General features: G+C 38.1%; 1 protein-coding gene across 1 annotated transcript in view; it reads left to right on the top strand.

Annotated features, from left to right (window-relative positions):
- The window catches only part of AUTS2 (activator of transcription and developmental regulator AUTS2), a 1,126,617-nt gene that overhangs the window by 652,879 nt on the left and 461,262 nt on the right, over nt 1–12,476 (top strand). The window lies entirely within an intron of this gene.

Raw genomic sequence — 12,476 nt, 5'->3', positions numbered from 1 at the left:
TTCAGGGATCTGTCAGAGTGTGTCTCTGTGTCTCTATATACTTATCTGTACCCTTATCCTTATATCTATATGTTTATCTGTGTGTGTGTGTGTGTGTGTGTGTGTGTGTGTAGAGAGAGGGAGAGAGAATGAATGAGTGAATGAATGAATGAGAATGAGAACTGAGAGCCAAATTATCAGCTTTATTGATGCCTGGGTAAACACCCAATCATTCCTAAAATGCAAGGCACTCGGGTAAAAAGCAAGACTGGAGAGGGCTGCCAAGATCCTCTTAAAGTGGAGCCTCCTAACCTTTTGCCCATAATTGCTACCGTGGGACCCACAGCGACGTGCCTGGGCCTGCGGTCCACTAGCCAGCTGCATGGGTCAGGGGTACAGACCAGCCTAATCTGTGCTGCACCTGCAGTCCAGAGAGATACATACCTGCAGAAGGGACTGCTTGCCATAGAGGGGTCACACCCACTCTACAGTTGGCCCAGTCACGGCCCTGCTCTGACCATCCTTGGGGAAGAGTAAAAGAGACTGTAAGTGCTGGAGAAAGTTTTCTTCTCCGGGGTTAAGGTGAGAGGGTGAAAAGAGGTCCATAGAAAAGACATTCCATAGAATAGACAGTGGCCAACAGTTTGAAAACCTGCAGGATATAAGTAAGATAATAATTGTGAATTCCTGGCTTCAAACATTTGTTGACATACAGAGAAGAAAAATATTGTGATCTATTTTGGATATTAAAATCTACTGTGCATTTTCTATCACAGTTACCTAATGTGGTTATTTTGCTTTAACAAATTACTATTTGTTTAGTACTTTGAAGATTCAGAGTAACATATCAGAACATGTACATATCATATTAATAAACAAATCATATGAGTCAAGTGTTTAAAGGCTATTGTTATGTTCTGCCATTGGTACAGAGGAACCATTAAAGGGTAAAGACTGTGTTACTTAAGGTTTGGGTTTCATTGAGGAAGCCAGTGCTACTGTCTATTTACTGCTCTCTCAACAGCCCCCCTTCCCTGCAAAAAATACCCAACAACAACAAATAGAACAAAAAAAGGTAGGTACATCGAAGAGCCTAACAAATTGTTGGTATTTCAGATATGTAGGTAGAAAATTAAATTAAGCTTAAATGGTAATTTTGAGTTCGTGGAACAGTGCTCATTGATGACGTGTGTGTGTGTGTGTGTGTGTGTGTGAGAGAGAGAGATTGATCGATCGATTGATTGATTGATTGATATAGGGTGCCCATGGCACCTTGTGGGGCTTGCCTTGTTTCAGAAAGTGGGCTTCAGTACCGAAAGAGGATTGTAGGATCATAGAATTTTAGACCTGAGGGGGGAAAAAAAGCTTAGAAATCACCCAGTTTCACAAAAGGTGTTTAATTTCCTCATAGACTTTGGACTGTGACTTTGTGTTTATGAATCTTTGTGTTTATGAAGAGAGAGCATCAGTAAATATTATTCTGAGGGTGCAAGAGCAAGGCTGCCACACTTGCCATGTTTAGCTGGTTGAAGTAATGAACCCTTATGAGGAAGGATTTTGTGGAGAAGGAAAGGAGGCAGAGAAGGATAAAATATGGAGAATTACTTCCTCTTCACGGAATGACTCCATTTTGATGTATATCAGCTTTCGGTATTCCCATAGATATTTTACTGGAATTGCTACCTCTTTAAACATTTATGCTATTAAAAAATCAGACCGGGCTTCCCTGGTGGCGCAGTGGTTGAGAATCTGCCTGCTAGTGCAGGGGACACGGGTTCGAGCCCTGGTCTGGGAAGATCCCACATGCCACGGAGCAGCTGGGCCCGTGAGCCACAACTACTGAGCCTGCGCGTCTGGAGCCTGTGCCCCGCAGCGGGAGGGGCCGCGATAGTGAAAGGCCCGCGCACCGCGATGAAGAGCGGTCCCCGCACCGCGATGAAGAGTGGCCCCCACTTGCCGCAACTAGAGAAAGCCCTCGCACAGAAACGAAGACCCAAAAAAACAGCCAAAAATAAATAAATAAATAAATAAAGTAGCTATAAAATTAAAAAAAAAAAAAAAAAAAAAAAAATCAGACCAATTGTTGACATCAACATAACATAGCAGCTACTATATAGACAGAATATGAATTTTTTATGCTATTGATGAGAAGTTTATGTCATTTATGTACTGTAGTGAGGGTAGAAGAGGGATTTTGAATCCGGAAAAAGCTATTCTTGATACCATTCAGAATATTAGCTGTGCTTTGAATCAAAATATTAAGATGGCTGTATTGTCAGTGTGTGTTTCTGTGCAAAATGGCTTATCTATGGGTGGGATGGGAGAAATTACTCCACCTGGAGAAAGTAGTAATGGTTTTCTTTTGTTTATGTTTCGTTTTGTGAAAAGAAGGATTGATAGCACTTAATATTTGATTTATCTGCCCTTTCCTTCACCATCAAAGGAATTAACTGTTGTGGTGATAAAACCATATTTCATGTAATTGAAGGTGCCATCAGGGGCAAGATGCAACATTATTTTATGTACCACTAAGAACATGCACTAACAATTAAACTGACATGCCATCGATTTTAAGATGCATTTCAATTTCAGAGATGTTGAAATGTGTAAATAGGGTATCTTAGAATCAATGAAATGGCATATGCAATTCTCTTGTGGTATATTTGTCTATGTATACAAAATACACTTGCATTTGGTTATATTCTGTAGTATTTTGAATCATTTTTACTGAGTTAGGTTTTACTTATCCTTTAAATTTGCTGTTAACATTTGTTCGATACAATTAATTTAATATGGCATGAATTTGGAATCTTTACTTAAAAGAATCATTTGGACATTCATTTCTCAGGCTTTCAAAATGGAAAGAAAAGGGTCAGGTGCAAGGAGGCAGACTGACATTAAAGTAAGAGCATTTCTTTTCAGAAAAAAAATTTTTTGAAAGAACAACAAAGTAAAAAAGGAAGGTAGAAGTGAGTGATCTTAAATAGGAGCCAGCAGACTGCTATCGTAACATTTGTTACGTCTAAGGGAAACATTTGTAACATCTAAGGGAAAAGATCTTTGCCAGTTTATCAAAATCCAGCCGTTTATGTGATTGCATATTTATAGTGCTCGGATGGTGTCTCTCAAGAGTGAATACTCCTGAAACCAGATGACTATAGTTAATAATAATGTATACTGGAAGTTTACTAAGAGTATATTTCAGGTGTGTTCACTACACCCATAGACACACACAGACACAGACAAAAACACACACACAAAATGATAACTATGTGAGAAGGATGTGTTAATGAGCTTGACTGTAGCAGCAATTATTTCACTATGTATATGTCTATCAAAGTACGTGTACACCTGAAATATATACAATTTTATTAAAAAGTAAAATCAATAAAATTTACTGTATACTCACTACAAGACAAAAACAACTCACAATACATATAACAATAATGTATGTCATATATTAAGTGCTCAGTAAATCATGGACATTTTTCCACATCAGTACATTTCTCCATAATAATTTTTGGATACTGCTTAGTATACCATTGTATGATAAAACATAATTTTTAACCATTTCCTTATTTTTGAACATTTGAATTATTTGCAGTTTTTTAGTTTAACAACATGGTTGTCATGAATATCCTTGTACTTTCTTTTTGTCACATTTATCCATTGATCATTTTAGGATCAATTCCTAGGAGCTCAAATGCTGGAGCAAAGGCTGTACATGTTATAATAGCATTACATATGTTGCAAAGGGACCATTTCCTCACATGTTCACCAATACAGGATATCAACAGTCCTCCCCTCCTCCAGCTTTGCCAGCTTGATTGATTGAAAAAAATCCCTTTTTGCTTTTATTTGCATTTTAAAAATTATAGTTGAGGTTGATAAACAACTTTTCACATGTTTTAGCCTGTTCAGAGTGGTTCTTGGTAAGAGAAAGAATGAAAGGTCAGGAAAAGAGCAAAAGGTCTTAAGGGACTTTACAGTTTCGCAAAATGCTCCCGGTTTTTGAAGAAACTTTCCCAAGTTCCTTAAAGTCAATGAAACTGATAAACAGTAATGGTGATGTGCCGATTAGATATGGCTCACTCACCATCCAGAGCTAGAAAGGAAAACTCACTGCATCAGAAAGCCCAGGGGAATTCAACAGGCTCAGGCTTGTTTGGGAAACCTGGAGAACTACAAAGAAAAACTGTAGACTCCTATCTGCTTTCTGTGATGCAAGGATTTGAAGGAGAGGGCAAAAGAGGGCTCCTTTCCTCTGAGTGTGATACATTTCTCTAATGTTGTTTCCCTTTGGTTGAATTGAAATGTCTTCTTCATTGCTTGCCTTTATGGGTACAAATAAGCAGATACTGTGATTTGGCGGGAGTTAACAATAAAATTGCATAGTATGAGCCATGCTGTTTTTTTTAAGTGGGCAAGTAGGGTGATTTCTCTATAAACCTCTCTGCTGTTAGAAGCTCTTACATTTCAGTCAACATGAGAATTATATTTGGAATAAATTAAATTCCCATCCAGATTGACTATACCATGTAATCGTCAGGAACCATAATGACTGTGTAGTTACACAGTATTTCTCCCACTTAGTAATTGCAAAACACACTGGCTCTGAGAACCCCTCAGGAACTGTCCTTCCTGGCCCAGCGTCCGTGCCACCTCCTCTCTTGGTCAGTATTTTATTGTACAGCGGAAACCCCTTTGTTTTTGGAGTCAGACCAGATGTAAAGTGTACTCTTAAGTCTGCCATTTACCAAAGTATTCTCATCTGTGGAAGTCAGGAGCAACATAATTGTTGAGACAATTTATTTAATGAGGTAAACCATGCAAAAACACTTAAGCAGAAAGCATCAGTCTTGGCACATTTTTGTGTTGCCTTCCTCATTTATCTTTGAAATCTTCAACCGCCTCCATGTAGTGATATCTTCTTTGAAATTCCTTAAGAGTCTTGATCTGGATCACACATTGACATTTATTTGATATCTAATATTGATAGTTATCTCTTGACATGTGTGTACTTCTTGTATCCAAACTGTCTTCCATTAGCACAGATATTCATCCATCAAATATTTAATTAGCCCCTTTTGTGTGTTAGTCCCAGAATAAGATGCTGGAGTAAGTTGGTGAACAACAGATGTGGTTACTATCCTCATAGCGCTTACATCCCAGCGGGGGAGATCTGTATGAAACAACCTTGAATTAGTAAATGAAAATTGTGGTGATTACTGTGAATGATGCTATAAGGAACTATTCGGACCAGCTCAGGGATGACATTTGAGCTGATGTCTGTGGATGAGTAGGAGTTAACCAGGAAAAGGCAAGGATGATCAGTCTTAGGGCAGAAGAAACAGCATGTTCGAAGACTCTGAAACAGCAAAGAACCTGTTTTAGTCACGCAGTAGTGAGCAGGAAGTCCTGGGAGACTGGAGGATAGGAAGCTGGCCTTCTCAGAGGGCATTGCAGAGTGAAGGGAGTTAAGGCTGGAACCAGGTGTAGAATTCTGGTCTTTGGCCCAGGAGCAATAGGAAGATATTAGAGGGTTGAAGGCTTACCTGTGGAAGACTTATCAGTAAAATAGATAAATGGATAAATTTGAAGTGGATCTAGCTAGCTTAATTTAGAGTTTTGAGTGTAGAGATCTGCGCTTGCAGAGTCTTTAGGAAAAACAACAATGACAACACTGCCAAATATTTTCAAGTATTTCTTCAACTCAAATACTATGATGATGGGTATAGTATGAGGAATTTTATTTTCCAAGCAACTTAAATTTAAAGATATATTTCTGAGGAAAAATAAAAGGGAATATTAGCAAAGTTTTTAGGACTTTTAAAATACTGTGTTTAAAGAGAAAATGATACTTGTCTTTAAAATGTATTAAAATGCTTAAAGTATGCTACTGAATATAGATGAAGAGTAGCAGGTCCAAAAGTAATATTCTTTAGGAGAGTAGAGAAGATTATTTCCAAAATCTTTTTGTTAGTCCTATAATTCTGTGAGCCTGGATTCAAATCGGGTCATCTTCTGAGTGATTGAATAAAGGCTAGAACCCTGGTCTCCTAACTCCACGTCCACAAATATAATGCTTATGTACTTAGTTCATTTATTTTTGCCACAGGATACCTGTGTACTTAGGCAGAATCCAACTTTTCTTAGAGTTTTAGTGGAGGATACCATAGGTCCAGCCTCAGCATCTTACAAGAAGGTAAAAGCCAAAGTTGGACGCAGGAGCTGCCTAATTATTGATTTCTCTGCACAGAGTTTTGGACATGAGGAGATCTCTTCTAAGGCAGTATAGTAGAAACTCCCAGCATCACTTTATTCCTTGATAAAAATCAGGATCTTTACGTTAATCTTCAGATTCAAAATACCAGATAATTAAGTACTCCTTTTACCAGGTGGAAACTTCTCTTGATTTTCTGTTAACCTTGTCTGCCTTGATTTTTTTTTTTTTCCCCCTTGGTCACAGCTCTGCATATTGTTGCCTTTCTGTTTTTGCTCCTCATGAGACCTGCTGGCTCTCTGTACCTCTTCAGCTGTGGTGGGTTCCACGGCTACGTTCAAAACTTAGGGAAATGTTGGGCACAGGAAGGAGTACTGTGATGGGTCCTGCTGCCCTTCCACCTCATTTGCCTATGGTACCGCGTTAGAGTTACAGAGAAGAGTGACCTGTGGCCCTTGGCCACAGAGGCTCATAATAGGATAAATTATTTATTTGCAATGTCCTTCCATATCTTTACATGCTTTAGGAATGTTAGAAATACAGTGTTTCCTGTGAAAGTGCCAACTAGGAAAAATCCAGCTAAGTTGGATATGATTGAATTGATTAGCAAATTACTGGGACTACTGAAATTAAATAAGAATGTAGTTCTTCCCACCAGTTTTAGTGTTTTGGTGACCACATTTTTCTTTTTATCTACCCAGATATTAAAATTAAAATTCTTAAAGTAAAATTAACTTCTCACCCGCGAAGAGGTAGGGAGAAGGAGAGTAACATCTATGTTTAATGTTATTTTCTAATGTGCATTTGTTGTGTATATTTTTGCATAAAATCACTGCTAGTTTTTGTCCGGACAGGTGTATCAAGTGAGATTCTGATATTGAGGATGGAGAAGGATAGGGAAACCCCCAAGAAATGACTTTAATATTTCATCTCAAAAAACAAACAAAAAAAACCCACTTTTTTTGGTCTGATCAAAAATTTTTATGTAATGAGGATTTAAAAACTCTACCTACAGAAATCATAGTGATAATGGCCATATTTCAGCCCTTAGATATTCCCAATGGTGTTTTGATCTTAGATATTCCCAAAGGTGTTGATTTGGCTCTGGCTACAGCTGAAGGAGGGGAGGTCCTGCTTGTCAGCTGAAGAGTAAAATAAGCCTCTAAAAATGAGATACAGGGGAAAAAAATTAAACTCAAAGCTTCTTCAAAGTGGCAGAAGGGCACAGTTTTTGCCACCTTTATTATAAAATCCTTAGCAAAGGTGTCCTCTTTGTTAACAATTTAATACTTGAAATCCTCAGATTAGATTTCAGACTGCATTCATGCAGTCTGAGCATTTTTTTTTCTTCTTCCTGACTTTTATCTAGTGCTGTGGGCTGCCTGTATTTCTGAGCCTTCAGACTTATTTTCTCTGGATTACTGACCTCTAATTGGAGATTTATTAGGTGCTCTTAGGTAAGCGGAGAGGAAGGCCAAAGGAGAAGGAAAATGGTGAAGCAGGAAGAAACTGAAAGAAGACAGCAGAGGGAGGAACAGGGGAGGATGGAGATAAAGAGTGATAAATGAAGACAAATGAAGAGCAGTGAGATAGGGAGGCCTGAAGGGGAGTCACATACTGAAACCGAGCTAGTGAGAATACATGTAAAACAGCGTCTGGTGGAAGATCTCCAGCAAAAGTGGTGTAAATCAATGATGAGTAAATTAATCGGGCAGTTGTGCAAATGGGACTCACTCACTTAAACTAAGCGTAATACATCTTGGATGACTTAGAGGTAATGCAACCCATAGGGTATAACTTTTAATCTACTTGGGACCCAGTAGACAATGTTGTCACTTCAAGGGTAAAAAGGCAGAGAATCAGAACATTGGGTGTGTCTCTTTATTTTAAAAGTGTTAATAAGACATTCTTTTTCTTTTCTTTAATGATTTTTTAAAAATTTTTATTTATTTTTGGCTGTGTTGGGTCTTCATTGCTGTGCACGGGCTTTCTCTAGTTGGCAGTGAGCAAAGGCTACTCTTCATTGCGGTGCGCGGGACTTCTCATTGCGGTGGCTTCTCTTGTTGTGGAGCACGGGCTCTAGGCGCACGGGCTTCAGTAGTTGTGGCTCGCAGGCTCTAGAACACAGGCTCAGTAGTTGTGGTGCAGGGGCTTAGTTGCTCGGCGGCATGTGGGATCTTCCTGGACCAGGGATTGAACCCGTGTCCCCTGCATTGGCATGCAGATTCTTAACCACTGCACCACCAGGGAAGTCCCAATAAGACAGATTCTGAGCAATGTGAAAATTAACCAGACTGAGAAGCTTAGTTTGTAATATATGGATTCAAAAGGAGCTTCATGTATTCCAGACTTCTTTCCACAAACCCAAAATATTTCTTTAAGAAGTGTTTTAAAGTCCTCATTTGAATAGGTTAACATGTGCAGTTGCCTTAAATTGAAGTGAAAGTAAAATGAGTCACTGCATGTATGATCAAAGGAAGAGCTGAGTGTTAAGTGGGTGTGATCACATAAGAATGCAGTGCTGTAGTTGAAAGTATTCTGAGACCAGAGAAGAAAATTCGGATCCACGTGCCACCTCTTCTTTCATTCATGCATGCATTCAGTCACTCACTCAGTGGATGTTTCATGGCCACCTGCTTTATAGGAGGTACTGAGGAATGTCATTATAGGGGCTGCTGCTTCTACCTGAAACAGAAACATTGGAATTTCATCCTTTGAGCCCTCTTGTCCATATTATTGTTATTGAGGAAGAAAAAGAGTTAACACTGGGAATGGAGAGAAGTCTTAGAACTTTTAGGATTCTAAGACTACTGTTCTTTTTTTATTCAGAAAATGGTAGCTTGGAAAGGTCAAGTGTCTTGGCCAAAGTCCAGAGCTAGTTGGAGTGTTGAGGGCTATGGGATTGTGGACTTCCCTTCTACGTTACTATTAGAATTTCTTCCCAGTTTTTATCTTCATGAAGGGGATTAGAGATACAGTTTTTAACCTATAGGGGTTAGGAGTGGGACTAATGGCAATTAGATGGCAGTAAGTATGTAAACCCTTCTATTATTGGAAAAGCAAATGAATAAATACCCTCTATTCTCCAATAAATCCTGGGCCTGAATGTAGGAAATACTTAATTTAATAAAAGAGGATGGATCTTTGTATGTGATATCATACTATGCTCATAAATTTCTGACACTGATGAGGAAAATGACATTATTCCAAGTCTTGCACCATCTAACAAAGGAGCTAAACAAAGCCAAAATTCCAGGGAGTCGTGGAAACCAGTAATTTGTGAAAAACCTTACATGTGAGGAGTTATCGTGTAGAACATCCAAACAAGTTGATAACAAGAGGTTTCTCAAAACATGTTTTAGTGGTGAACAGATGCTAATTTTAAAATTCTCTGTTATAAATGATCATAAGTTTATGTTTTCCTGTGTGAAGGAGAAAATAATTTCCGAAGTCGTCAAAAACAAATTACCAATGATGTTAAAATCTTTTGTACAGATAGTGTAATATGAGAGGGCACTCAACATGCTTTGGAATCAGCTTGGATTTTCATGTTTCCATTCCAGAGATGAAGGAAGACAACATGCCTTTAGGAATATGTCTTAAATCTGGAAGTGATACGTAGAAGGTTGTCAGCAACCTTATTATTTGTGTCAATAATGAGCAGAATTTGGGACTTCCCTGGTGGTCCAGTGGCTGAGACTCCACACTCCCAATGCAGGGGGCCCAGGTTCGATCCCTGATTAGGGAACTAGATACCACATGCCGCAACTAAAAGATCCCGCGTGCCGCAACTGAAGATCCTGCATGAGGCAATGAAGATCCCACCTGCCGCAACTAAGACCCAGTGCAGCCAAATAAATAAAATAAATAAATAAATATTTTTAAAAATAATAAGCAGAATTTCTTTTCTGTTCTCAAATTGCTTAGAAGATTCTAATCCTTTTCCTTTCTACGTTCAGTTTGGTTTGGCCACTCACATTTGACTTCTAATACTTTGTATGATATAGATTCTACTGACCACTGTTAAACTCAAATAAGAAATTAAATACTTCCCTCCTCATTTATAATATGATTTAGTTTAACCTTTCTTTTTCCCTCTTTTCTCTACTCCTCACATCCCAAGTCAGGTATCAGATCTTTGACAGTTGTTAACCTGCCCTTTTGGGATTGTTTGGCGTTAAGCTATGACTGTAGCATTTCTTCTAATAAATTAGGTTCTTAAAAGAAAGCTGCCTGCCAAGAAGCAAAGTCACTACATAGTGTGTATATTTTCAATGCGTCGCTATAAAAATCTCCTTAACCAAACATAATAGGCAGTTAAAATACATTTGAAATAACTGTGTCACCTCTAGGTTTTAAAATTATTAAGCTGAAGACAGGTGGTCTAATTTTGCTCTATTTCCATTTTCCTTATTCACATGCCATGATACTTGCTCTATGAAATCACATGTATGCCTTATATCTGTAGCTCATGTATTTATATGCCTAAATATATATTTTTCTAGTGGAATAAGATTCAAAATTGAGTTTTCTTTTACAGTTGGAAATTAGTTTTACAACAATCGAACTTCCGTCATCTTTGTCAATCAGCACTCTAATTTGCCATAAAGAGCAAAAATGTACTTGGCATGACCCTTTGTTGTAACTATGTTTGAACTGAACATGTTATGTGAACAAATTGGAGAATTTTGTGAAGAAGTAAATATATTTCTATTTACTATTATTTTTACCTCATAGCTTTCAAAAAGGCATTTGAAGTGATTGGAAAGTTTAATAAAATAGAAATGAAAATTAAGTACTAGATGGGAGAAGTGAGAAAACAACTTTGCAAATTATGTGTGTTCATGTAATTGCTGAAATTGTTTATAAAATTGACTGAGGTTCCTGGCAGCCAAGACAATGAAACAGTGTGATAATTCCTCTTTTCAGAAAAGAAAACTAGCTCCTTATTTTGATGTTGGGAGTAGGATGAGGGGAAGCAATGTATTTTTGCCTAGTTCTAAACTCTTAGAAAAATGTATCACATGGGTTTTAGGGGGGTGATTGAAGGATATACTTGACAATGTCCTCAGTTACAGATTCCTGAAAAATTCAGACATGGAATTCATTATTTTAGTTCTGACCTTCGATGAAAGTTCAAGGCATTACATTGAAACTTAAGTAAGTAAAGGCATTCCTCAGGTGAATATGGTTCATTCTAATCAGTAGCTTTCTAAGGGTGTTCATATTCCATCCCACTGATCAAGAATAGATTAGTAAGCTTGAAAAATAAGATGAACTGATAAGAGAGATTTTTTAATAAATATTAAGGAGCCTAGTGAACTTTCTGGTCTAGATGGAAACCACTCTATTCTCCCAGGTCAAGAAGTATAAACAAAACTGTTATTTACACTTTGAAGGTGTTGCTTCAGGGTGTTGCCATTGTTTGTGGTGTCAGGTTTTTCAACCTCATCAGGATTTAACACTGATTATTTATTTATTTGTTTGTTTTTACTGATTTAAATTATCTGTACTTTTTAAAATTTTCTCCTGACTCATAGAATTGATTTTGTGGACCTACTGATAGTCTTTGGTTACCCCAAAAGTTAATCTTTACTACTTTAACAAATATTTATTGACTGTTCCCCTTATGCCAGGCATTGTGCTAGATTTGGGGAGTATAGCAGTCAGGTTGTCCTTGCCTTCGTGGAGTTGCTAGTCAAGTACAGGTTCCCCTGCTATCTGAAAGTAGAGCGTTCCTGTGAAACCTTTCCTAAGCCCAAATGGCACAAAGAAGTAATGACCTTAGGACACATCTTCCTAACAGATGCACAAAATAAGTTGAGATAAAGCACACATGCTCAGAGACACAGTTGAAGGCTATGGAGGCTGGATGATGAAATGCTGAGTGTGGTTCCCTGGGAAGGAGCTTGGTGGGGCCACTCTCGTTGCTCCAGTGCGCACTGCCTTTATAACGGGTCGCTGTACAACAAACCCTGAAGGCTATTTTTGCTTTTCACCTTTTTTCGTAAAAGTGAAAAATCCTCTTCAGATGTCTTTCTGTTAGCAAAAACAGGTAGTGACGTGGGTCTTTTGTAAAAGTGAAGTGACATAAAGCGAACTTTCAAAAAGTGGAGGATACCTGTACTTTGGCTCTTAAATCTCTTGTTCATGTCATGGAACATATAACGGTCATTTTACCTGCACAGACTTTCCTTACCATAAGTCTTCATCACCTGCTCTGTTTTCCCACCAAAACGCGTATGTGAAAGTATGGTCATACTCAACATCACTC

Source organism: Balaenoptera musculus, chromosome 15 (genome assembly GCF_009873245.2).
Source record: "Balaenoptera musculus isolate JJ_BM4_2016_0621 chromosome 15, mBalMus1.pri.v3, whole genome shotgun sequence".
NCBI lineage: Eukaryota > Metazoa > Chordata > Mammalia > Artiodactyla > Balaenopteridae > Balaenoptera > Balaenoptera musculus.
The sequence above is the reverse complement of the archived record's forward strand: the minus strand, read 5'-3'. Positions and strand labels throughout refer to the sequence as shown.